The following is a 24,944-nucleotide window of genomic DNA, read 5'->3' on the forward strand; positions in this document are numbered from 1 at the left end:
GTCTCAGCACCACTCTACAATATATAGCGCATCCCAACGTAAGAAAAAGTGAACACAATCTTTTCATCAGGCAGGGGGAGAACGTTGTGGGTGTGTGGCTCTCTCAGGGTTGGAGCCTGGCCCCTTTTTGACCAAACTTCAAGACATCTGTCCAGACCCTGCCGACATCCTTGACTTTTAGTAACATAGAGACACATTATCCTATGTTATTCATAAAAGGTCCAAGCACGCTACTTGTTCCATGTCCAGTCTATCCTTCTACAACTAAAAGGCACGATTTGAATGTATACTTCCAATGAACACATTTTAGTTCAAATACCTTATTTTGTAAGTAGTACGGCACTACTAATTCAGGGTATGACAAGATTGTTTCAGATAACACCCATTTCTAGCTCCTTCCACTGCCAAGCACTGCCAGCCACCACTTGCTGTTTTCCAGTATCCCTCACCTGACATGACACCTAATGCCAAAGTGTAACCCAGGCTGGTTTGCTGTTGCTTATAATATATCCATCCACCCCATCAGCTCTTCGTGTCTCGAACCCTCTGAGACAATGGGCCTCATTACACGGATGGCGGTAAGGATTTACTGGTACCGGTAAAATACTGGTACCGGTAAATCCTTACCGCCTTACTTCGAGGTCCCTTTGCGGGTTGGGGGATTTAACGCCTGCTTTTTGCAGGTGTTAAAATCCAACCCGCTAAGGGACCTCGGAGCTAATTACGGCACCGCAAAATTGCGGTGCTGTAATTAGCGCCTTCCCCATTCCCATAGAGCCCTATGGGGCAGAAATGGGAATGGGGAAGGGCAATGGTGGAAGGGGGATTTACCGCCCCTCCAACCTTGGAATGGGGCGGTAAATCCCCTTACCGCCAAGGCGGTGCCGGTATTTTACCGGCATGAGCCATGGTGCTAATAGCGCCATGGCTCACCCCCTACCGTGTAATGAGGCCCAATAGATTTTTCTGAATACAGGTTTGTAGATTAACTGCGTCATCTTTAGTGAGAAAATAAAATGAACCAATAACAAACACATATATAAATAAATGGGACCAGTATTCAGTCGCTCAGTTTGAGAAAGGAAAATAATTGAACCATTATTCTAGAAGAGTTTTATGCATTAGACTCAAGTAAGGTACAAAGAAAATGAACGCCCCCGTATTTTTTTTATAATCATCATTGCAATGTGTGGTTATTTTGAAAGCCCACCTATACAATGTAAAACTGTTTAAATGACCAAAGTATTAAAAAAAATATATATAATGAAGATTTGAAAAAGAAGCCATGAAATCATATAATTGATGTAAAGGATAACATTTAATGCTGCCCTCTCTAAATGTATGTTCATCTAAAGTGAGCACACTTTTCTTTCTTGAAATTTTCCAAAGGACCTAAGTGCAAGGATTCTCCCCACTTGTTTGGCTCCCAAATGCCACTGGGTTCTGAGACTGGAGATCAAATTCCAATGCTATTGTCATGTTGAACATGTTGTGCCCGCCCTTCACACCTCTTTCACCCTTGAGCTCAGCACCAGAAGGACTGGTGTGGGGGAAGGGAAATTACCGTGCAAAAGAGGCATGATTATCCTGGAATAACGGCAAACTCTCTCTAGTTCACAAACGCGTTTGTTCTGTGATTGTCCAAAGTAAAATATGCAGTTAATGAAAATGTACAAGGATGGCAAAAAGCTCCCTAACCGATCCTGTGCTAAGCCGTGCTCGCATTTATTTTTCTTTCTAAGTCATGCCGTGCGTTCCCCAGCCTCTCTCCACCTCTCATGACTTTGCATAACAAGAGCAGTGGCACGGAATCTGCTCCTCCCGGAGTCACTCTGTGCTGAACTGATAGCAAGCAAGAGAGCTCTATTTACTCACAAGATATTATCTTGATAATAATCTACAGGGCTACACATTTCTCTCTTTCAGCTGGCGCACCTTTCTACACAGCATGTTTGCAGTTTTGCGTGCTCGATTTGCAAGAGGGAATTTCCAACAGAAATAAAAACGGGAGGAGGCAATGAAAGCTAGAGGGTGGAAAGTACTGGAAATGGATGGAGAAAGAGTGCAAGATACAGGGCAAGGAGTGTGACAAACAAAGAGCATATGCAGAGAGAATAAAATGAGGCAAAGTGAATGAAACGAGAGAGAGATACACATAGCATTAAAAATAGTGAGGTATAGAGTCAGGGATGTCATTTCACCAAAATGCCAGGGGTAAACTATGTAAACTGGTTAATATTTCACTGTAATGTGATATACATTTCATACAAGAATGGATCACCATAGGCCTATATTACCAAATTACTATAAAGGCAGATGTCCAAGGCCAAATGATATTGATGTATTATATAGTACTTATGCTTAAGCACTTTATATATAACAAATATACATGCAATGTCACCCAACCTGTGTTGGCACTCATTTATCAACCTCCAAAGGATGAAAGGCTGAGTTGGCCTTGCCAGGATTCGAACCAGCAGATAACACACACATCGCAGCAGCGAGTGCTCAACCCACTGAGCTATCTTACCGGCAATAGCTATTTAACAGCTATAGTAACATGAGCAATTACATATCTGAATGTTCTCAAAGTCAGAAAGCAAATTACACTCGGTAGTGGATACCATTAAACTGGTAACTGAGATTTAAAAGCAGGCCAGCTCATCTGCAGGTCTGGTGCAACGTTGGCCACATGTCAAGCCTGCATGGATCTACTTTTCAGACTTCAGAGGTTGGCAAAATACATTTAATTGGCAGGGTACATAACTGTGCATAAAAGAATTTAGAGAAGCGCAGGGAAAGCAGAGCACTGACACAGCATCTCGTACTCTGGGCACACGTTACCTCATCCATGCAAACAAACATCCTAAACAGCATTCCATGGAGACAGGATAGACATATTGCAACATAGCATTAATTGTGGCACAATTAAATCAAGGGCCCCTTTATGTGCTGTGGTCAAACATTTCTACACTGTACACAAGTATTTAGGCACAAGGATTTTGTCAAGGGACTGAGGACACCGAGATGGAATGTCTTGTGATGATCATAACAGGCAAGAAAAAAACATGCTATAACTTCAACTTGCGAAAAGCAAAATATATAACAAGCTAAATATATAGGGCCTCATTACGAGAAGTGCGGAATGGGTTTAACGGCGCCGGTAATGGTGCCGGCGTCGTTAAACCCACTCCGCACTATTACGAGGTCTCCTCACGGGACCCGCTGTGGACGTCTGGTTTTTCCAGACATCCATAGCGGGTCCCGCGAGGGCACCAGGGAGCTAACAATGGGCCCGTAATTGACGGGCCCGTTGTTGGCTCCCTCCCCATTCCCATTGAGCTCTATGGGGGCTCGAATGGGAATGGGGAAGGACCGGGCCGGGTTCCCTGAAGGAGGAAATACCTAGCCTTCCACACTCGGAATGGCCCGGTAATTCCCCATTCAGCGAACCCGGACACGATTTTGGAGGCAGCTATGGCGCTAATAGCGCCATGGCTACCTCCAAAGTCGTAATGAGGCCCGTAGTCTGAAATGGATGCTTATTGTACTCTAAATGCTTTTTGGAAGTTCTTGGGCCTCATTACAAGGGTGGCGCTCCCGTAATGAAGGGTGCCGGTACGGGACCGGCACCCTTCATTACGGGAGCGCCGATTATGAGGTTCCCTTTGCGGGACCCGGACCAGACGTCTGGTAAAACCAGACGTCTTTTCCAGGTCCCGCGAGGGGAAGAGGGAGGTAATAACGGGCCATTCATAATGTGCCCGTTATTAAATCCCTCCCCATTTCCATTGAAGCCTATGGGGGCTCAAATGAGAATGGGGAATGGTTCCTTCAAGGAGGAATTACCGGGTCCTCCAATGTTGGAATGACCCGGTTATTCCTCATTGAAGGAACCCGGTAATGGAGCCCGGTTTGGAGGCAGCCATGGTGCTAATGGCACCATGGCTACCTCCAAACTCGTAATGAGGCCCTTTGTATGCATTGTGAATTTGAGGCGTTTAACAACAGACTAAATCAGCGACTCACCCCCTGAAGTGTGCCTGAAATAAACCTTTAATGATTCTAGAAATGATTGAATAGCATTCCAGAAAGACCAATTATTTTTTATTCCTATTCTTTCTTATTTAGGGTCACTGCTTACACTAGTGGAACCCCCTGTTTTTTTTTTTTTAAGAGGCCTGAAGCAGAAAGCCAGCCACTCAAGAAACAAAGAGCTTCTGTGGGTGCATCTCATGGAACGGGAAAACCCCTATGGGACCAGTGGCGACTATAGTGGGAGAACGCAGTATCCACCTTGGCCCACCTGTCCTTCACCCCCACTCTCCTCAACCCTACCCACCTATCCTATAGATTTCTGTAGTATGGAAGAAGTAGGAAGGACTGATACGAGGAAGAATAGGGATGAATAAAATGAAGATCTGAAGCAAGAAACTGTGACAAGGAAGAGGCGCAGAGCCGCACGGTTCACTAAGAAGAATCTGTCTGAACAGTCTAGTCTTCAGTCACAGAGCTTACTGGTTAGGAGCATAAAGACTGACAATGGATTTACCCGAGTGTCAGATGCTCCGGAGAGTAATCACGAGAGGGACTGAGGCTCGGAGAGAAAGTCGGCAAAAGTAGATCCAAGCACGGAGACGATAAAAGGGGCGATCTCTACTGGTACCGCTAAACAAAATGAGAGGCTGGCTGTGGGAAGTGTGAGCAGCACTGCCCAACAGGAACACGCGGTCCGATGAAGAGGGAGATGCTAAAGTGGGTTAGGAGCCATTGCGGCAAGCAGACAGGAATGTCAGAGAACCAGCAAAGCAGAAAAAACACAGGGTAGCCCGCGACCAAGATCCTGGCGGTAAATGGATGGCTGAGCCTGTGGTTGGGGGTCCCCATAAAGTGAAGGAAACCCTAAAAAGCATGAAGACTGAAAAGTGGGGAAAGAGGACAGCCCCTACGCAATCCTAAGAGACGGTTTACCAAGACATGGTAACAAGGGAAAAGGACATAAGAAGGCATAATCTTCTTTGTGGCAGTACTTGGAGTGAGGGTGACCCAGGACTGTCACATAAGAAAAAACACAAAGAGAACTGTGAGTTCTGTGTTAACGAGACTGTTTGTTTATAAATGGACTGAAAGGGATAATCTAGGAGCATTTTAATTACAGCGCCTACTCTTTTCTATTTGGGAAATGTGAACTTACTAGGATTTGTACAGTGCTCTGCTGCGATTTTCCTACTGCACGCACAGAAACGTGCGGGCCTGTGCACAGGCACACACGCCAAACATGACCAGACATTGAGATGGGATATTAAACGCTGAAATCAAATTGTGAATGGCGGGGCAGTGCCAGGGATGTGTGAATAAAGTGGCACACATCAACGGAATGCAGCGATCTGTCTGCACATCACACAGTGCTGCCCAGACTTGCAAGGTGACCCCCTCACCCCCCAACCCCACATTTGGGGTAGAGAAAGGGACCGCATAATTGTCATTGGGGCAGGCCTGAGCGTATATGTGCCCGGGGCCAATCACAATATTGATAAGATCATTGAGATTGATACTGAGATTTTATTTCTATCGCGCTCGTACACAAAATGTTTCAGTGCGTGACAAGACATCATAAAAACAGGGAAACTTCATAGATCAAGGAAGAAAGGCAGGTTTCAGAACATTGGCAGTATACTCTTAAGACTTAAATAGTGATTCTGTGTGAGGATTCACCCACCTGGCCAACCTGAAAGTAAAAGTCAAGGTATACTTTATCTTGTCTATTACAACCCAGTCCAAATAAATTCATTAATGCTCTGCTTCTCTTTTTATAGGTTCCACTATCCCCAACATACCCGAGATGTCAAAGGAGAACAGAATCCACGACGAATCTGGCACCACTCAATGATTCCTGAGGCTGGAAGATGCTCTTCCTCGTCACAGTCCCTTTGGTGCCATGCCAGGTGAAGGTTGTTGGCTTCACTCGATGGGACCCTTTGAAGCTGGACTCCCTTTGCAAGGAGCCTTCGCAGGGATGTCGATGCCAAGAGAAAAAAAAGAGGAACCAGACTGTCAGAAAGGCAGCACTTTCGGTCTTTGCTGTGGTCTCCGTCGGCAGGTTGCTACTCCAGCTGTGGGTGTCCCACGAATGTGAAACTTGCTGTGGACTCCGAAAAGGCCTGGCTGAAGATAAAACCCTGGGGCACCAACATGGGGGACCTTTGATGCCTTTTGGTGATGACAGGTGCAGTGGCAGAAGTAGGTATCGGGTTTTGGGATTTACCAACTTGGTTCTTCGATGCTGTAGCCACAGCACAGACCACTGTATGGCTTCTGGAGAACTGGACTACGGTCCCTCACTAAGGCTGGACCCATGTGATGTCGTCTTTGGTGATGGGAAGTAGTTAACGGGGGGCCCCTTTCTACATCAAGTACATTTTGAAAGAAGAACAAGCCCCCCCCCACCTACAGTCTTAGTCCCGCCTTCCTTTTGATCGGTTAATATAAACTTTATATAAATTTTATATGCAAAAGAAACATTTTTTGATATCGATGATATAAGAATGTATATTTGATATCAAGTGGGTATAAGTGAATATACATTTTATATAAACATGGGACCAGCCAGCGACTGTGCTGCTTGATCGACTATACAGGGCGAAGTGCGCTCTGAAGACAGGGACTGGGTATTGTGGTGTGTCACAGCGAGCACGCCGGAGTGGGTTTGGCCATTAATGGAGGGTTGCGAATGAGGGGGTGGTTACAACCGGCTATTATACCAGTTATTCATAGTGACACTGTCCCCAGGGACAAACAATGGTGCAGCAGCATCCAAAATGCCTTAGCTAATAAAATCACAACTCTACAAACTAAAATTGCAAAGAAGAAAGCTTCCTTGAGTTCCACTGGAACCCATACTACCCACTTGTCTGATACACATAGAACAGTCACTCAAAGCAACTGCGAACCATTCAGATTCACCAACATATCCATATTGGAAACTGAAAAGGTGATATTATCCCTAAAACCATCTAATTGTCAAGGTGACAGCTGCCCTGCACAAGTTATTAAGGACACAGCTAGAGACTTGCACCCTTCATATCCAAATTAATTAATGCATCCTTTAGAACCAGCACTGTACCCACAAACCTCAAAGAATCTTGGTTACTGCCTCTCCTTAAAAAACAGACACTCGACCCTGCCATCCCTACCAATTACAGGCCCATCACCACGGTCCCATTTCCCCTTAAAATTATCGACAGAGTAGCCTACCTCCAGATCCAAAACTATTTAGAGACGAACCAGCTACTAGGATCACGCCAATCTGGATTTAGACCATTACATGGTGCTAAAACGGCCCTAATCGACCTTAAGACACAAATCGACGAGTTGAAGGATAAAAGGTAAAACAGCTATGCTCCTCCTCCTTGACTTATCGGCGGCCTTTGACTTGGTGGACCATGCAGTGTTATGCAACCACCTAGCGTCTGCCGCCTACTTCTCAAGTGAAGCTATAGCCTGGGTACAATCCTTCCTAGCCAACCATACGATGAGTGTTTTCCCCTTTAGCTTCTGCGGACCCAATACACATCACCTGTGGCGTCCCACAAGGTTCATGTGTCTCCCCCCCAATGTACAATATCTTCACTAAGCCACTCTTCGACAAACTTGACAGACTGGGGATAACCTACACCAATTATGCGGACGATACGCAGATCCTTATACCACTATCTGGCATTTTTGTCGAAGACACAGCTCTAGTAAACAAGATTTACCTCCTCATTCAGGCATGGATGGCCTTCCACAGCCTTTGCCTGAATGACGACAAAACAGAGATACTGATCCTGGGTTCCGACTCTAACCTCAAAAAACTTAGCCAGCCCCAATTATCTCGCCTTCAACATAGAAGGCAATATAATTAAAGTGGCAACTGAGGTAAAAACACTAGGTTTCTACCTCGATTCCACATTATCTCTCAAAAAACAAGTTAATTCCCTCGCTTCCTCCACTGCTTACACCTGAAATTAATCAGGGCTTGCAGACCTTACCTTTCCAAAACCAATTGTATCACACTAGCCAGTGCCCTAGTAATGTCTAAATTGGACTACTGTAACGCCCTATATACAGGTGCCAGTAAAACTATCATAAACAAAATGCAAATACTGCAGAATAATGCTCTTATAGCAGCCCTGGACATAACCCGCAGAGCACACACATCCAACATCAGGAAAGTGTCATGATCTCTGCTTCCAAAAGATCAGGACTTGCCCGACTCCCTTGGAAGCAGACCCATAACCCCGGTTCCGAGTGCCAGCCAGTCCCAATTGGGACCTTTTGGACCCTGTCCTGGCGCCAGTGGCACCAGGCTCATAAAGATGCCCAGTCCCAGCGCTGGAAGCGCCGGGCTCATAATGCTTGGGTGGACTTACCTGCAGCAGACCATGCTGCTTACTTACCTGCCAGTTGAACCCCTGATCCTCTTCTGTTTGGGACTACTTTTCCTGTTGGGTGGGGCAGGAGCCACTCCCTAGGTTCAGAACACTGGAACTCTTCTGGAAAGCAGGAACTCTTTTCTTAGGCGTGGCTGTGGAAGGAGACACCTAAGCACTACAGGAGGCTATTTAAACCACACCCGATGGATGAATCTTGCTTTGCGTTATTCTGCATTCTCTGCAGCAGAACGCTCATCGGGTCATCTGGTTCTGATCCTGGGCCTAAGGGAACAAAGGCTTACCATCCTGGAATCCAGTCTTCAGCAGCACCTGTAAAGACAAAGAAAGAACAGGTTAGCACTACGGTCTTTAGTGGCAGCGCATCTCTTACCTGGTCCATCGGCTGTCACCAACGCCTCGCGCTGCATTCCGGCATCTGAAAGACAAAAGCTTACCAGCTCTTCGCACGCTCCGGAGGCCTTCGGCGCTGCATCCCGCATCTGAAAGACAAAAGAAGGTGCGTTTAAAGACATTGGGCAACTTTATTACTCACGTGCCATTACTCCTTCCCACGCCGAATCCAGTGGGTATTCCAGCTTCTCTAAAGCTCCGAACTTGTACCTGCAAGATAAAAGGGACAGTTAGTGCGCATCGTGAAGCAGGCTACAAGCGCTTACTTACGTGCTTCCAGGCGCTTCTATTCCTCACGCGGGTTCGATCCTCAACTCTCATCAGCCCGCCATCCGCCATCCGCCATCGCCGGAACCCTGCAAAACAAGAGATATCATTAGAAAGGACTTTTAAGACATTTGAAGTGCCCAGAACTTACCGTTCGTGCAGTTAACGACGGACAGCAGTCCTCTGAGGTCAAGAGGCCTGCACCCTTATCCAGTGAAGAAACTGGTTACGGCACCCTGCCCCGAGGCAGAAGGAGAGCTCGGCGTTCACTTACCTAAGACATCTTACTCTTCGAGTCAGACATACAGTGCACAGAGGTCCAGTCCAAAGAGCCAACCGTGTGTTACACATCACCTTTGAAGATACGGCATTCACCCAGTCAAGACCGGCGCCTCTGCGGGAATCAGGTGAGCGTTACAGAAAGACCATCATTGGTTAAAAATCAGTGACAGAGTTCTCCTCAAGACGCTATCTCTCACCCACAAAGGCTGAATACTGCGCCCCCATACATCTCGGCCAGACTGTCCAGAAAATCCTCTACCTACTACACTAGAGCTTCTAACCACTTCTTACTTGAAACGCCTAGATTCAGACTAACAAAAGTGGGTGGAGCTAGCTTCCCTGTTAAAGCTGCCCGTGCCTGGAATGCACTCCCTACTGCATTGAGAGCTAATCTACCCTACTCTAGATTTAGATGTAATGTGAAAAGTTGGCTCTGGACTAATGACGACTAACAAACTGATCCCCCGCTCTAGGCCCGGATCAACCACTGTAAATAATTACCACGATACTTCTGAAACCAGACTGTAGACTACCTCCTTGCCCTTTGTGATGTGAGGTACCCACATCCTGTATCCCTTTATATTTGTATGTTAAAATAACGCTAATAACACTTGTAATGTATCTTCTGTATGCATTCTCTGTATGTAACCTAAGCTGAAGTATTCTTGTAACTGCTGCGCCCGGCTACCCCTGGGTTTGGAGCGCATTATCAAATAATAAACTAAACTAAAATGACTGGTTACATGTAGGTGTTTATTGGTTATTCAAAAGACCACCTATAAAGACCCCACTTTAAAAACAAAGTTTTAAGAAAATGCTGGCCATTGTCAAATGTTTAAAACCATACTGCAAGAAGGTGTTGTGCATTCTTTGGTCTGGGTGCTTTTGAAGACATAGAAGGGACAGATTTTATGCTAAAGCCTTTGAGGGGTGAACCTACTGCCTCATCGGCGGGGACTTATGAGTCGGCCGTAGGGATGCAGACCAATATTACGGTAGCCAGCTGGGCAGTATGAACTTAACACGCCAGTCACAGGGTTGCCTTGTAATCCATCTTGTGTAACATCCTCAGGGCGGAAGCCTGACACCGCACTAGACAGGTTTCCACAGGTTAACAGCACACTAACCCCAGAGCCACACAATCGAAAAATCACACCTCAACTGATATCCAACAGAGACCGGTTTCTAGTACAGCCTACCCCCCTATCAGTACCCTCACAGGGCCTGGCCCTATTATCAAACATACCAGGCAAGCGCAAACACTTGCGACTAGTAACAAACGACCGCCCTCAAATCAGTGTTATTAGAAACCAAATCAAGTACACATCCCTTTGCGCCCCAGTGGCGCGGGTGAAATTGAAAAACAATGGTATTGTCAAGGATGAGATGATTGTCCAGAGCGGGGGTAGGTATCCGTTTCAGCAGTGCCCCAAAGACACAGCGCAAAATTTAAAATGGAGCAGAGCACAAGCTCATAGGTGCCTGATATTTAAAATCTTTAAAAAGGCCGGCTTTGTTACATCAAGACGAGCTTGGCCTAGCACACCACAGGCACCAACCTCCCCCTTCACCCATCCCCCTTCACCCATCCCCCTCCACCCATCCCCCACCCCCCACCAGATACTGGATGCTCCAGTTGACTTGGAAAGGGTGCAGACTTATCAAAGGAGTTCTAAAACATTTTCAGCCGTGGAGAATTACAAGGAATCAAGATTCATGAACTTGGACCACTTACGCTCCCTGGGGCACAGCCACGGACTAACAGTCAGAACAGATGCTGGGGAAACACTTGTCCATCAGATATTGGAAACTCAGCCCCAATGATTTTGTTCAAATAAGAATGGAGGCTGAGGGTTTATACAGACCCGTTCACAAGGTGATCCCCTCATGATAAATTGTGTTTTGCAGTTTTTATCGAATTTGCGTAGTTTGTGTATTGCACCGCTGAGAATCGTGAAGCTAGTGGTCAGGCCACGCTCCGACAGTGCTTAACATTTAACCAAAATTCTGCACAGCCACATCATAAAATCCAAAGACAGATGGTTGCTCAATTTCGATCACAGGCCCTTAAACCTCTGTCTGGAGTCTAGTAGATTTAAATCGAACTGCGGGGCGTGGCCTGGTGGTCAGGTGGTGAGGCTGCGTTTCGCCCGAGCTCCGACCCTAGATCCTATTATCGATCCTCAACACAGTGTGTATCCTGCCAATTATAGCACACATCCACAAAACCTCACCTGTACAACGTTGTCAGCGTTCAGCGAGCCAGACGCTCTGAAAGAAATTTACCCTGAGAAGCCACGGAGCAATCACTTCACCACACGAGTGATGTCACCCAAAATGGACGCCAACACGCTCGACCGGACTGGGAGGAGCCAGGTAGCTTGTTAAGGCTGGAGCAAGGTGCAGCAGCAACTGAAGCCACTTGCCAAGTAGCTGAGCAGCCAGACTGAGGACTGCTGGTTCCATGTGTTAAAATCGTGGCAAAAATGGCCGTTTACACAAAAAAATCATGGCAAAAAGGCAGTGGTTTTGCCGCCGCAATCCATGTAAAGGATACGGGGGACACCCCTCCAGCCCCCAGACCCATTATACAATTTAAGGGAAGCGGGAGACACCCCCGCTCCCCTTAAATGGTATAACGGGTTACACCTTTACTGAGTCAAACCACAGCATTGTTGCCGCAATTTTCTGCACAGGCGACATTTTTGCCGCAATTTGATTACTGCATACCGGACTGCTTGTCTGTCAGTGATTTTGTCCGGCACCCAATCGGCCCGTAGCAGCAGCAGGGAACGAGACGCTGCCCTTGCCAAGACTCACCACAAGGAACACAGTCCAAGCTTGCCTGTGCCTGTCCTGCAGCTGCACACTGAGCCGGTAAGGTAAGAAGGCTGAGAGGGACACAAGGTGCTGGTGACTGGCTACCACCACTTGTGGAACGGAGGTGCCAGACACTGCGCCAGCAGACAACGGACCCGTGGGAGGAACTGAGTTCTTCCCGCAAACACATCACTACGTACCAGCCTCTCCCTGCGCTGGCCAGAGCCCCAACAGTTACACCTGAAGACCCCCGAGGAAGTGGGTCTGAATCGCTACCCAAATAACAGTTGGGCTAAACTAATGTGGCTGCCGCGTGTGACAGTACCCGCACGCCAACTCCCAACCTCTAAATTCAGCCCTTAACAACGGAAGCGCTCTTTCAGTGAGCAGCCACTGGGTGGGCCCCGGATGGCAAAGCCACGAGAACAAAGATTTGTCGCATTAGCGGACCACCAGGCTACCAATCCACCATGTATACATAGACTGGTTGGGAGCTGTGATTCTTGCTCCCTCCCCAACCACGTTACTGTGAGTCAGTTACAGAGACAGACTGCCATGCTGCAATGGACAATAGCAAGATAGCCCCATGAGATAGTTCCCATGCTACCAGAGTGCCTGCCCAGAAGTTAAGGCAACATACATCACACTTGACAATTAGACCCCGGATGGGCCCAGAACTGCGCAGCAAGCAAAGAAAACAGCACAGCGCCCTCCTATGATCAGTCCATTGAGCCACTAATCCCAACCGCACAGGTGTAGCTGGGGGGGTGGGTGAGTCACAAGACCACAGTCTTAGTTCGGTTCTTGGGAGTACTGGTGGAGATCGCATCTAGCCTGGCAGTCAATCTGAGCCCTGCAGGCGTGAAACCTACGCTGGTACAAGATTTGAACAAGGCTGGGACAGTCTTGACTGGGCATTATACTGAGGCTACCCAAATAAATGACCCTTGGTCAAGTAGTGCAAGCTATGTCCCCAATCAAACATACGCACAAGGGTACCATCATGGACTCCTTTGCGGGCCTAGGAAAATCATCAACGCCGAACATAGCAGCGGGAGCGGCGCAGGGGGAAGCCCATGTGCCTCAACCAGACCCTTAAGAGGATAAGGTGCTTGCAGCCATAGCTGCCTAACGGACCTCCCTGGGACACAATATAGAGGAGGTGAAGGCAGACGTCCAACTACTCCGCCAGGATGTGCGATCTCTTGCGGATCGAGTGACGCCCACAGAAACACTCCTAAAAGACACCGCCACCACTACCGTCGACCTAGTTACCCGAATTAAATTCCTGTAGTCCAAAAATCGCATGCTGGAACAAAGCCAAATATGTGGAGGTCTGCTCATGCAGAAACAATTTCAAGGTCCTAGGAATTCCAGAAGCTATCGAGAGCAGAGACTCGACAACTTATGTTGAGAACCTGTTTCTACAAGAAATCGGCCCAGGCAAATTGTCACAGGGTTTTGCTGTAGAACAGGCTCACTGATCCCAGCAGAAGAGACCTCCACCTGGATCACATCCTCGCCCAGTAATTGCCAAAATCCTAAATTTCAGAGACCAGGAGGTGCTCCTGCAATTTTCCAGAGAAGGAGGGAAGATACGAAGAGACAACTCAAACAAAACCATCTACCCGGATTACACCCCACTAGTACAGCAGCAGAAAAAAAGATTTCAGTCAAGGCGAGACTACGACAAAGGCATCAAATATATGCTCATATCCAGCTAGATTGAAAGTGCTACACGGAGAAAAGGCGCATTTCTTTGAAATCCCGAGGCGGTGTCCATGTGGATGGAACACAACATAGATACTCAAGACGATACCCCAGAACCAAGACTGAGAGGCCGGCGCTCTCCCAAAGATGGATGTCAACAGACCCTAAATTATACTGAGATACCAAGATTTCTGGAACAAAAACAGACACTCTGAGACGTAAGCAGAACTGAACCACCCATCGTAACTATAACGAAAAGAGCTCTTCCACAGATGCACAACGACACGGAATCGCGCCCTACAAGCAACTGAACGGATCATACCACGCGGAACACCGAAGCACCAGCTCCCTCAACCCCCTGGAGTTCTATTCCTCTTTTAGGGTACGTTTACCCGCCCGTAGGGCACCCGACGACCATGTTTGGTCCTAAGGAGCGGAAACGGGACAGTCATGACGGGGTTCCCTCCGTTAGACCAGTTTTTTGTTTGGGAAGTTTATTGGGGGGGAGGGAATTGCGGAGGAGTTGCACCCACGTTGGGACTTTGAAAGGGAAACGCCGAGACCCCAGGACATCCTTATCACAGATACATTGCCAACTAAACCCCCCGCCCGAGACAGTGGGGGAACATTGGACCCAACCATGCTCATGGCCGGAACGATTAAAATAATGACGTGGAACGTCAGAGGCATGAACAGTTACGTGAAACAACGCAGAATACACACATACTTAAGGCGCTGTAAAGTCAGGATTGCCATGATCCAGGAAACACATTTAACAGAGGAGAAACTAAAAGCCCTGGCCAAGACATGGCGAGGGACCCTGATTGGATCCTCCTACTCTTCATACGCAAGGGGGGTTTTGATATGGATAGACCCGACCGTCCCCTTCAGGATAACGGACACCAAGACGGATGATGAAGGTAGGATGGCCCTGGTGCGGGGTACGGTGGAGGGGAGGGAGCTGTGCCTGGTTAGCACCTATGCCCCAAACCATGATGCCACCCCCTTCTTCCACTCCCTATACACCAGACTAGGCCCTCATGCAAACTCCACGGTGATCTGGGGTGGGGACCACAACTGCACCCTCGACCCGCTCAGGGACAGATCTGATGCCAAACACTCCCGCCCGTCCCCCCCAGCCAAAGTGTTGCTTAAGCTAATGACTCAACTCTCGCTCTGCGACCTGTGGAGGGAGCTGGGCCCGGAGAAGCGTGAGTACTCTTTCTACTCCCCACCACACAAAGTCTACACTAGGCTGGACTACATGATGGTAAGTTGCGAGTGGCAGGCCACTTTCAGCGATGCACAGTACCTGCCTAGGGTCCTGTCGGACCACTCCCCCTTAATGGTCACATGGGAGATGCACCCGCCTAGACCCCCGGTTCCCACGTGGAGACTACGAGCTGAGGCCCTGCTAGATGTAGCCTTCCGGGACCATATACAGAACAGCACAGATGAATACTGGCGGGTTAACCTGGGTAGCGTAGACAGCATTGGTACCGCGTGGGAGGCATATAAGGTGGTCATGAGAGGGGACATGCTGATGGCAGTGGGGGGAGCCCAGAGAACTGTCGCGAACTCCCTGGCGGAGGCAGAGAGGAAACTGGGCGAGCTAGAAAGCAAAGCGGACGTAACCCCCGAGAGCCTGCGAGAAATGATTCAACTGCGACAGGCCTGTCTGACCCACTGGGAGACACTCGGGAAACTGAGCTACACTAAGCACGTTGAAAGGTCACACGCCCTAGGAGACAAACCTGGCAAACTCCTTGCCTGGCTATATAAAAGAGAGACCCCCAGCGCCCCTATCTGTCACGTGCGGAAACCTGATGGCGGCACTGCGCACACACAGGTAGAGATCAATGAGGTTTTCTCTGAGTTTTATCGTGACCTCTACTCCCAGACCCCCCTTTCGTCGGCCACCGGAATCGAAGACGCCCTAGACTGCATACAATTGCCCAGATTAGATCCACAGATGACGGAAGCCCTAGACGACCCCATTACACCTGACGAGGTGAAGGCTATAATCAGAACACTACCCTCGGGTAAAACGCCGGGTATGGACGGCCTTCCCGGGGAATTTTATAAGACATACGAGGAGACCATCGCCCCCTTGCTCGCACAGGTATACAACGAGGCCTTTGAGCGGGGCTCCCTCCCGGATTCTATGAGCGAGGCAATAATAATTCCTATACTAAAGCCTGGCAAAGATGGGACGGAGTGTGGAGCGTATAGACCGCTCTCTATGCTAAATGTCGATAGCAAAATACTCGCGGCACTATTAGCAAGCAGATTGCGCAGAGCACTCCCCCTCCTGATCCACCAGGACCAGACGGGATACGTGCCAGGACGCTCCATCACCGAAAATTTACGTAGATTGCACCACATCATACATGGCACCGAAGGGAAGCCCCAGAAGTACGCTGTGGCATCACTCGACGCCACTAAGGCCTTTGATTCGATCAGATGGGATTGGTTGTACGCCACCATGGTCAAGATGGGGGTTGGACCTGCCTTCCTTAAATGGACCCAATTGCTCTACACTCGCCCCACTGCCAGGGTCCGTACTAACAGGACCTACTCCGGTAAATGGCCCCTTCACAGAGGTACACGGCAAGGATGCCCCCTGTCCCCCATGCTCTACATCATAGCCGCAGAACCGGTGGCCGCGTACCTCCGCCAGGAGTACGGGGACGGAGGCATCAAGCTAGATGGGGTATCACACCTTATTTCTATGTACGCAGATGATATGCTGCTCTACCTGCATGATCCCGAGCTCCGCCTGCCCTACATCCTAGAGACACTAGACTGCTTCCACACACTTACGGGCATACAGATAAATAAAGACAAGTCCTGTCTCTACCCCCTAGCTGCTCTCCACAGTGAGGGGTACGGCTCCCTGCCTCCGCTAGCCCTCCAATGGCAAGCCACGTCCTTTAGATACCTGGGGATCACCATCCATCGCCACCCAAACACTGAACACATTCTTAATACGGTTAGGGCAAAGGACGCGCTAGAGAAATCCATGGGGTTCTGGGGGAAGCTCCCACTTTCAATGGCCGGGCGAGCGGGCCTCCTCAAGATGGTGGCGCTCCCACGCCTACTGCACTGCTTTACCAATGTACCCTTTAACATCCCCTCTACCTTCTTTAGAGATCTGTCCAAGCTCTGCAGGGGATTTCTGTGGCAGGGCGGCAGGCACAGGGTGGCACTAGACATTCTCCAGAGGCCTTACGAGAAGGGGGGACTAAAAATCCCCAACTTTGAGCTGTACTTCCTGGCTAGCCAACTAAGGCACGTAATGCACTGGATGGCAGATGAGACCACTGCTGACACTAGACTCCTCCAGCCAGCCCTGCCGAGACTGCTACTCAGGGACCTACTCTGGGTTAGATGGGGAAACACGCAACGCCTCCCTTACCTGATCAAACTTGGGACTCAGCTTTGGAGAAGGGCCTGCAAGGTAATAGGGGCAGCGGACCCGTATTCCCCACAGATCCCCATCGCAGCTGTCATGGCGAAATCCTCATGGGGTCACGTGGACACACGCACGCTGTGGGAACCATATGGTGTAGCAGTGCTTGGGGACCTCATCCAAGAGCAAGAATTTGTGGCTTTCGGCGACCTCTGCGAATCCACTGGCCTGCCACCGGGCCAGTTCCTGCTATATGGAGCAGTAATGACAGCCCTGAAGGAAAGATGGCCGGAGGCCGCCAATCGGTTTCAGGAAAACGAGGCTATCGAACTGTTGCTAAACGCTGCTGAAGGAGGCCATGAAACCTCCAGAATATACGAAACTCTCCTGCAGAGCACGACAAATGACGTATTGAAAAGCAAGAGTAGATGGGAGAGCGAATTGGGGATCGAATTTGAGGACAAATCATGGGGGAAAATAACACACTACCACAAGGCAATCTCTAGGAATGCCCGCCTCCAACTCATACAACTATATGTCACCAACAGAGCCTACCTCACGCCCGAAGTTATATCGAACTTCAAGGGAGCCACAATTCAAACATGCCCCAAATGCCATGAGCCTAGGGCGGGAATGACCCACATGTTCTGGAGCTGCCCGATAGTTCAGCAGTTCTGGAGCGGCGTAAGGGAAAAAATGGGGACCGCTGAGATCGAGCTGGTGACCGATGAGCCGGCAGCCTGCATATTGGGAAGCTACCGACGGACCAGCAAGAACAAGCCCCTAAATAAACTCAAGGACTTGGCATATATAACAGCGAAAAGACGTATCGCCATGAGCTGGAAGAGTGCAAGGGGACCGAACAGGGCCCTCTGGTGGAATGACCTCAAAAAATGGATAGCTGCTGAGACGGCGGCTTGGGAAACGGCAATCCAAACACAGAGACTGGACTCTAGCGCAGATTTGAACCGATGGGTGGCTTTAACGATGCCATTACTCCACCCAGTGTCACTGGATAGCACCCCGAATAGTCCAAGTGGCCCTGACGAGATATGAGCCTGAGACGCTTTCCTCTTGAGAGTTCCAATGGGGTCTCGGTGGGGGGGGGGAGGGACGGGATAGTTGGGATAGTTAAGACCTGCTGTTCAGGCCTACGAATATTGCACTGATTAATGATTGATTGTTCTGATGTTGTAAAACCAATAAAGAAATTTAAAAAAAAAAAAAAAAACAGACACTCTGTTATAAACAGCTCACAAACACCTCTGCATGAGACAGCGACCGGAAGACAGATTAGTAGGTCTAGAGCGGGCCTGGAACGAATGCTGCTTTACACAGTGGACATTGTCGCTACTTGGTCGGAGTGGGCGACGATTGGACCACCCCGATTCACACGAATTGTCGGCACAACTTGCTGTCGACCTATCGACCGGTGCCAGCATGTTGGCATGACCGCCAATGGGCAATGGCTGGCCCAAATGGGCATTGTTTGCACCCCACGTTCAGGGGATTGTTGTTTATGTTTTGTTTAACATACCCAAGTTGTACTAAAATGACTACCTTCTACCATACAACGGATATTGAAATATGGGTCAAACAAAACTTCCTATTGTATAACAAACCTAATGTTGTCACAGGTAACAGAAATAGAACTGACAATGCCACATATACACTATCGCACTCAGAAAGTGCTTGGGACCACACACCATAGCCACAAAATGGGAATGCTAACAGGTCATGACAAAGATACAAATTCTGATATGGAATGTGGCACAAATTCGCAGAAACAGAGTTAAATCATATCTCCAGTGCAGGAAGATCTCGATGGCCCTCCTTCACATCGGATAGCCGTAGAGCAAGAAGTAGTGGCAAAATTCTGGGGCGACACTCTGCACGGGTCTCCATATTCTAAATTCGCCAGAGGGGTGCTCATATGGGTCGCTGACTCGCTTCCATTTCGATTACTGAACCGAGACAAGGAGGAGGGAGGATGATACATAATTCTGCAGGGTTACCTTGGCAATAAAGAACTATCCATAGTGAATACCAATTGCCCGAACCATGCAATACCCGCCTATATAGAGACCCTGTGCGCACACATTACTGCATATAGGGATGCCTTTTTTTATGGGGGCTTCAACAGTGTACGAGACATGACGCATGACAGATGCACACCATCCAAGTGTGGCCAGTCCTCGGCCACAATTGCACTCAACACTGTGGTCACTGAACTGGATCTAGTAGATGTCTGGAGAGAGCTACATCGCGAGACCAGGACATAGTCCTTTTTCCCGCCTCCACAAAAATTGTATACCAGGATAGACTATGTCTTTGTGGACATGGGCCAACTACCTGAATTTGTAGGTGCTGAATACAGGCAAGGCCTCCCGGTGGAATTTTACAAAACATACCAAACAACCCTGTGCTGATACTGAGTCTTTGAAGATGCGTACGACACTGGCATGCTCCCGAGCACTATGTGAGAAACATTGGTAGTTTGCATCCTTAAACCCGGAAAGCCTGCTGAAACATGGGATTCATACTGTCCCCTGGCCAGGCTAAACTACAAGGTAAAACCCCTTACCACCATGCTGGCTACGCAGCTTCGGCAATGTATTGCTGCATTAATACACCATGACCAGAGCAGATAAGTACCTAGCCCAAACACCACCTTGAACCAGCGCAGATTGCAACACATTATTGACAAAACCAACACCCGCACCGAACAATATGTTGCGGCATCCCTATAGCCGTCCATGCCTTCGATTCAGTGTATTGGGAGTGGATAGATGCAGCATTACATGGCTTTGGGTTTAGCGCAACCTTCATAGGCTGGGTTAAAATACTGTACATCTCTTCCATGGCTAAAGTAAGAACAGGTAGGCAGATATCAGGACAATTGGCCATACAGAAGGGGATGCGTCAAGGGTGCCACTCTCTGCCAATGTTCTACATATTAGCACTGGAACCGATAGCGGTATACCCGAGACAAGAGTATTTGGTGGCAGGAATAAACATCCATGGCACCAGACATTTGATCTCCCTGTACGCGGACGAAGTATTAGATCTCTGCCAACCACAACATAACTTGCCCAGAATACTTGGTGCCAGATGACTTTGCCAAACTATCCAGAATCTCCTTTAATAAACAGAAAGCATGCCTTTTTCCCGTAGCAGGGCTACACAGAATAAAGGCGGCCACCCTGCCCAAATAGAGCTTGAAATGGGAACAAAAACTCTTTCAGATATTTTGGCATTAGAATTACACACGCCCCTGAACGGTCACATGCCCTCAACACGAAGAGCAGTGTAAGGAGTTAAAAAATCAATGGGGCTTTGGTCCAGACTGCCCCTTTCCCTTATGGGTAGAGTAGCCATCACTAAAATGATCATCCTTCCTAGGCTCCTACATGGTTTTACCAATGTGCTCTTTTACATTGCAACTCTGTTCTTCTGAGACCTGGAAAGCATACTTCGAGGATTTCTTTGGGGACAGAAAAGGCATAGACTGGCGATCACTACTCTATAGCTGTCCTATGAGGGAGGTGTCCAACTTCCACGGCTGGAAGACTATTATTTAGCTGCTCAACCAGGGTTATTCGTGACATTCTGTCAGACGAATCCACATCCAAACACAAACTAATGAGCGCACTGGTTAGCCCCGTTTTGCTTAAAGAAGCCTTATGGAACCTATGAAGCAGGGACGAAACTCAACCACTAGCACTACGCGTGGGCAGGCAGATCTGGTCAGCAACACTTAAGACACTTAGACTCCAACACCCTTACTCCCCCCAACTTTCACATCTTGACGAGCACATGCAGTGACTTAGAGGAACTGAAAATGGTGCGAGGCTGGGAACTGGTTGGAATAGCTACATGGGGAGAGATGTACAGAAACTGAACGTTCAGAGAATTGGCAGATCTCATACCTTAGGAACTGCCCACCTGGGAGTCCCTCCGATTGCATATGAGAATAGTAAAGACTGCCAAGGGTAACTGGCCTGATAGGCCCGCCGAGCCACAAACAAATACCCTTTTGACATTAATGTATGACTTAGAAGATGGTTGGAGGCCTGTGTCCAGGCTGTATAAGTGTCTCTGAGATAGAACCAGTATTAAGCTCACCAAATTAAAGGCACTCTGGGAGAACGACCTGGGGCTAGAAATAACGGACAGGGAGTGGACACTGGCGCTGGGCTTTAAAAATGTATCACGCAATGCTAGATTTAGACATATTGCTCCATCGCATGTATCAGACTCCCTTCAGAGTGGCCAAATAATTGATGTGTCCTCCAACTGTCCCTGGTGCAGTCAAGATAATGCTCATCTAATGCATATGTTCTGGGAATGCGGGGTGACAGTGTTTTTGGTCCCGAATTAGACAGACCTGCAAAAAAGCAGAGGTCAAAAGATTTCAATGGAACCCGCTTGAATGCATACTGGGAACGTACCCCAGATTGAATAAGCATAAGCACATTTGCAAATGTATGGAACTAGCTTGTATACTGACCAAGAGATGCATAACAATGAACTGGAAATCACGCAAAGGCCCACAGGTTGAAGCATGGCTCCGAGAATTTAAGCGCTGGAGTGAAGCTGAAACCATTACATGGGGATGGACAGTAGAGACATGGCGGGGGCTGTGGGAGAGGAGGAATGTCACACAACTTTGAAGCATGTAAACCACTTGTCAACTCCGGTTCCTACCCCTCGGATGACAGGCCACCATGAACACTCTACAGCCATTGTTGGACACACTTGCCATCATTAATATCCAAATTGTACTGACTGAAATAGATCACTGTGGTTTCCTCTACGGCCCGCAGCTCCTCGTTGGCTCCACCGTTGCTCTCCACGTCCGCCTCATCAGGATCCCTCCCGTTGGACTGAAACTTCTTGTTCAGGATAGCTTTGACGTCAGCCAGCTCATCCTCGGAGGTGGTATCCGTGTCCGTTATGGCTACCATGCCCCCCCCCTCTTTCTCGTCCCGGGGGTCTTCTCGATCGGATGGAAAGATGATTCCCTCCGGGGTGGCAGGGAAACTCTAGGGCCGGAAGTCGTCTCCGCTGGGGTAGCCTCCACAGGCTTCGCCAGGGTCAACACGACTCCTTCAATCGAGGCCTTCGCCGGGTTAATCAGGGCCTTCACAACCTTGGGAGCGTCTGAGGCCTTCACTTTAGGGGGAGGGTCACCGCCTCGCACCCCCTTTGGCTTTATCCGTCGGGATCGACCGGGGCTTCTCCCGAAGCTTACCCGGGTTCCGCGATTCCCCCCCCCCCCGCCCCCCGAGCCAGAGCGTTGGCTCGTGGATGATGGCGTCAGTGACATCACGCCCTGCCTGGCAGCCGAGGAGCCCGAACCAACGGCGCTCCCGGTGCCCGTGGACTCGCAGTACTTTGCCTTTTGTTGGGCCCCCGTCACCGGAGCGCCCTCAAAGGTCTTAGAAGACTGCTCTGCCTTCTTCTCACCTGCTGCTAGGCGCTTCCCCTCCAGCCAGTTGGTGAGCTGAGTACGACGGTCCTTCATTGTCCTGACGGACATGTTCTTACAGAACGCACAGTCCTTTTCAAAAAGGAAGTTGATTGCCCGATAATATCCAGGGTCCTTCGGGCTAAATTTTTTATCAACCAACAAAAGTGGACCCTTGGATAGAGGAGGACAGCCTATTCATTTATCTTTTTTTTATAAATATCGACAAATGATTCTACAAAATTCTTTCCAATCTTTTTTATTATTAAATTTCACCAATTCGGTGTAAAATGATTCAAACCATAAAAAACAATTCATACTTCTTTTAAGATCCACAAAAACATTCATCCCTACATTCCATTCATTCACTTTCTCATACAAACAATCATACACTACGACCTAATTTTTAAGGTCACAATACAACAATTGAAAAACAATTCGATCCTTTTTAATTCAAAATTCAGATAACTGCCTGTCTTTAATAATGCAGTAGGTCGACACGTGTTTTGGTTGTATTTTATAGACTTCAATCAGTCCACTAAATAAGTCAACCATCTTCAGGACAAATAGGAACAACAATAAAAGTCCTATTAGATATAGTAGGGTAGAACACACTTCCTCCGTCTTGTAATGGTGGTGAGGGACACGAAAAATTATGGATTAATCCTATCTGCAACAGTAGAAATATCCCTGATCAATGAAGACAAACTTCAGAAAAAACAAGTGGAGCACCTATTGAAGTCTTTCAAATGGAGTTCACCGTAATGCCACCTTTCTTATTCTGGTCTACTTCCAACCCTCTAGGTATATGGCCTCCGGTTTCCGTTCAATGCTTATGTAGTCATCATCAGTCTCTCAAATGCCACCGACATAGTAAGTCTTTTGTGTTAATTGCGCAGCTATCATTGGATTGAATCAGGTTCCAAGTGAAATGCCAAATTTAGCTTGTCACCAAGGACTGTTGCTTCTATCCGCTCGGTCTGTTTACTCAGGAAATTGCATGAGGGGTGTAGAAAATTCCGAAACGGATCCCCGTTGATCGGTGGAGCTTGAGGCTCGAATTGACCGAAAAAAAATAAGAGTAAACGCTGAAAAAAAAAAAACACAATATGCAGTAAAAGCTTGAGAGCTACAGCACAAGGACTTGAACGTGCGGTAGAAATCTGAAGATGGCTGCCAGAGGAGGGGATTAGGTAGAGGGCAGTCATTGGCTGGGGGCAGTATGACCAAGAGACCAGCGATTGGTTATTACTAGAAAGACAGTTCAGAAACTAAACTGAAACTGATTTTTTCTTTACCGAGGATTCCCAGCCTGACAGGGAATATTCATGAGCATGTGAATCCATGCCAGACCCCATGCTGGAGAAACACTCTTCCGGATCCTGGGTGACCACTCTACTTCGGATCGAGATGTCCAACAAATCCTCTTCTGGACACACCAACACCCCTTCTCCGGACGGCAGGCACACAGGGCTGGCTTCCAGGGTACTTCTGATGAAGAGTAGCAGGTGCATGGTAGTCCCTCATAGCTCGGGAAGAGGTCTTGTAACCAGGTCCTCTCTTGGATCCGTCCTTGGGTCAGCTTAGCAGTTTTCAGATTCCTTGAAGCGATGCAGCCAGAGACTTCTTCCTCCAACCACACCTATGATTCAAGGTCCGGTTTCAACCTCAGATGCAGAGCAGCTTCAGTTTTAAGATCCAGTTACAGAACAAATTGTTGAGCGAGGGGGTCCCTAGATATACACATTTGTTCCCCCACTCACTCAGGCTGAGCCAGGCTCGGTCAGCCAATCATTCACAAGTGTATTCAGGCAGACAGCCAATCAGGCTCCCAGGCTTTCCACCCAAACCAGACACCCCCAACACAGAATGCAGATTGGAGTAGGCACCCAGCCTTTCAGAACACTAACTGAATTCACTCCAGTTTTAGTCAGGGCTGGCCCAGGCATTGTGTCGCACAAACCAAAACCAAACACCCACAACACAGAATGTGATTTGACTTCACACTCCATTCATACAGGTCCCATCCCAAGGGTATATCCACTGCACACAACCCCTCAGAAGGCTCCAGTCTGACAGGAGGCAGCCCCAGAGCCAAACATGGTTCTTCCACCCAAAAGCCAGTCAGGGAGAAGCGACAGAGTCAGGGCTTCCCAGG

General features: G+C 48.4%; 1 protein-coding gene across 2 annotated transcripts in view; it reads right to left on the minus strand.

The window, feature by feature from the left end:
* Positions 1-24,944, minus strand: part of ALDH18A1 (aldehyde dehydrogenase 18 family member A1) — a 1,219,662-nt gene that overhangs the window by 791,168 nt on the left and 403,550 nt on the right. The window lies entirely within an intron of this gene.

The sequence above is a fragment of the Ambystoma mexicanum genome, chromosome 8 (genome assembly GCF_040938575.1).
Source record: "Ambystoma mexicanum isolate Mex_15411 chromosome 8, UKY_AmexF1_1, whole genome shotgun sequence".
Taxonomy (NCBI): domain Eukaryota; kingdom Metazoa; phylum Chordata; class Amphibia; order Caudata; family Ambystomatidae; genus Ambystoma; species Ambystoma mexicanum.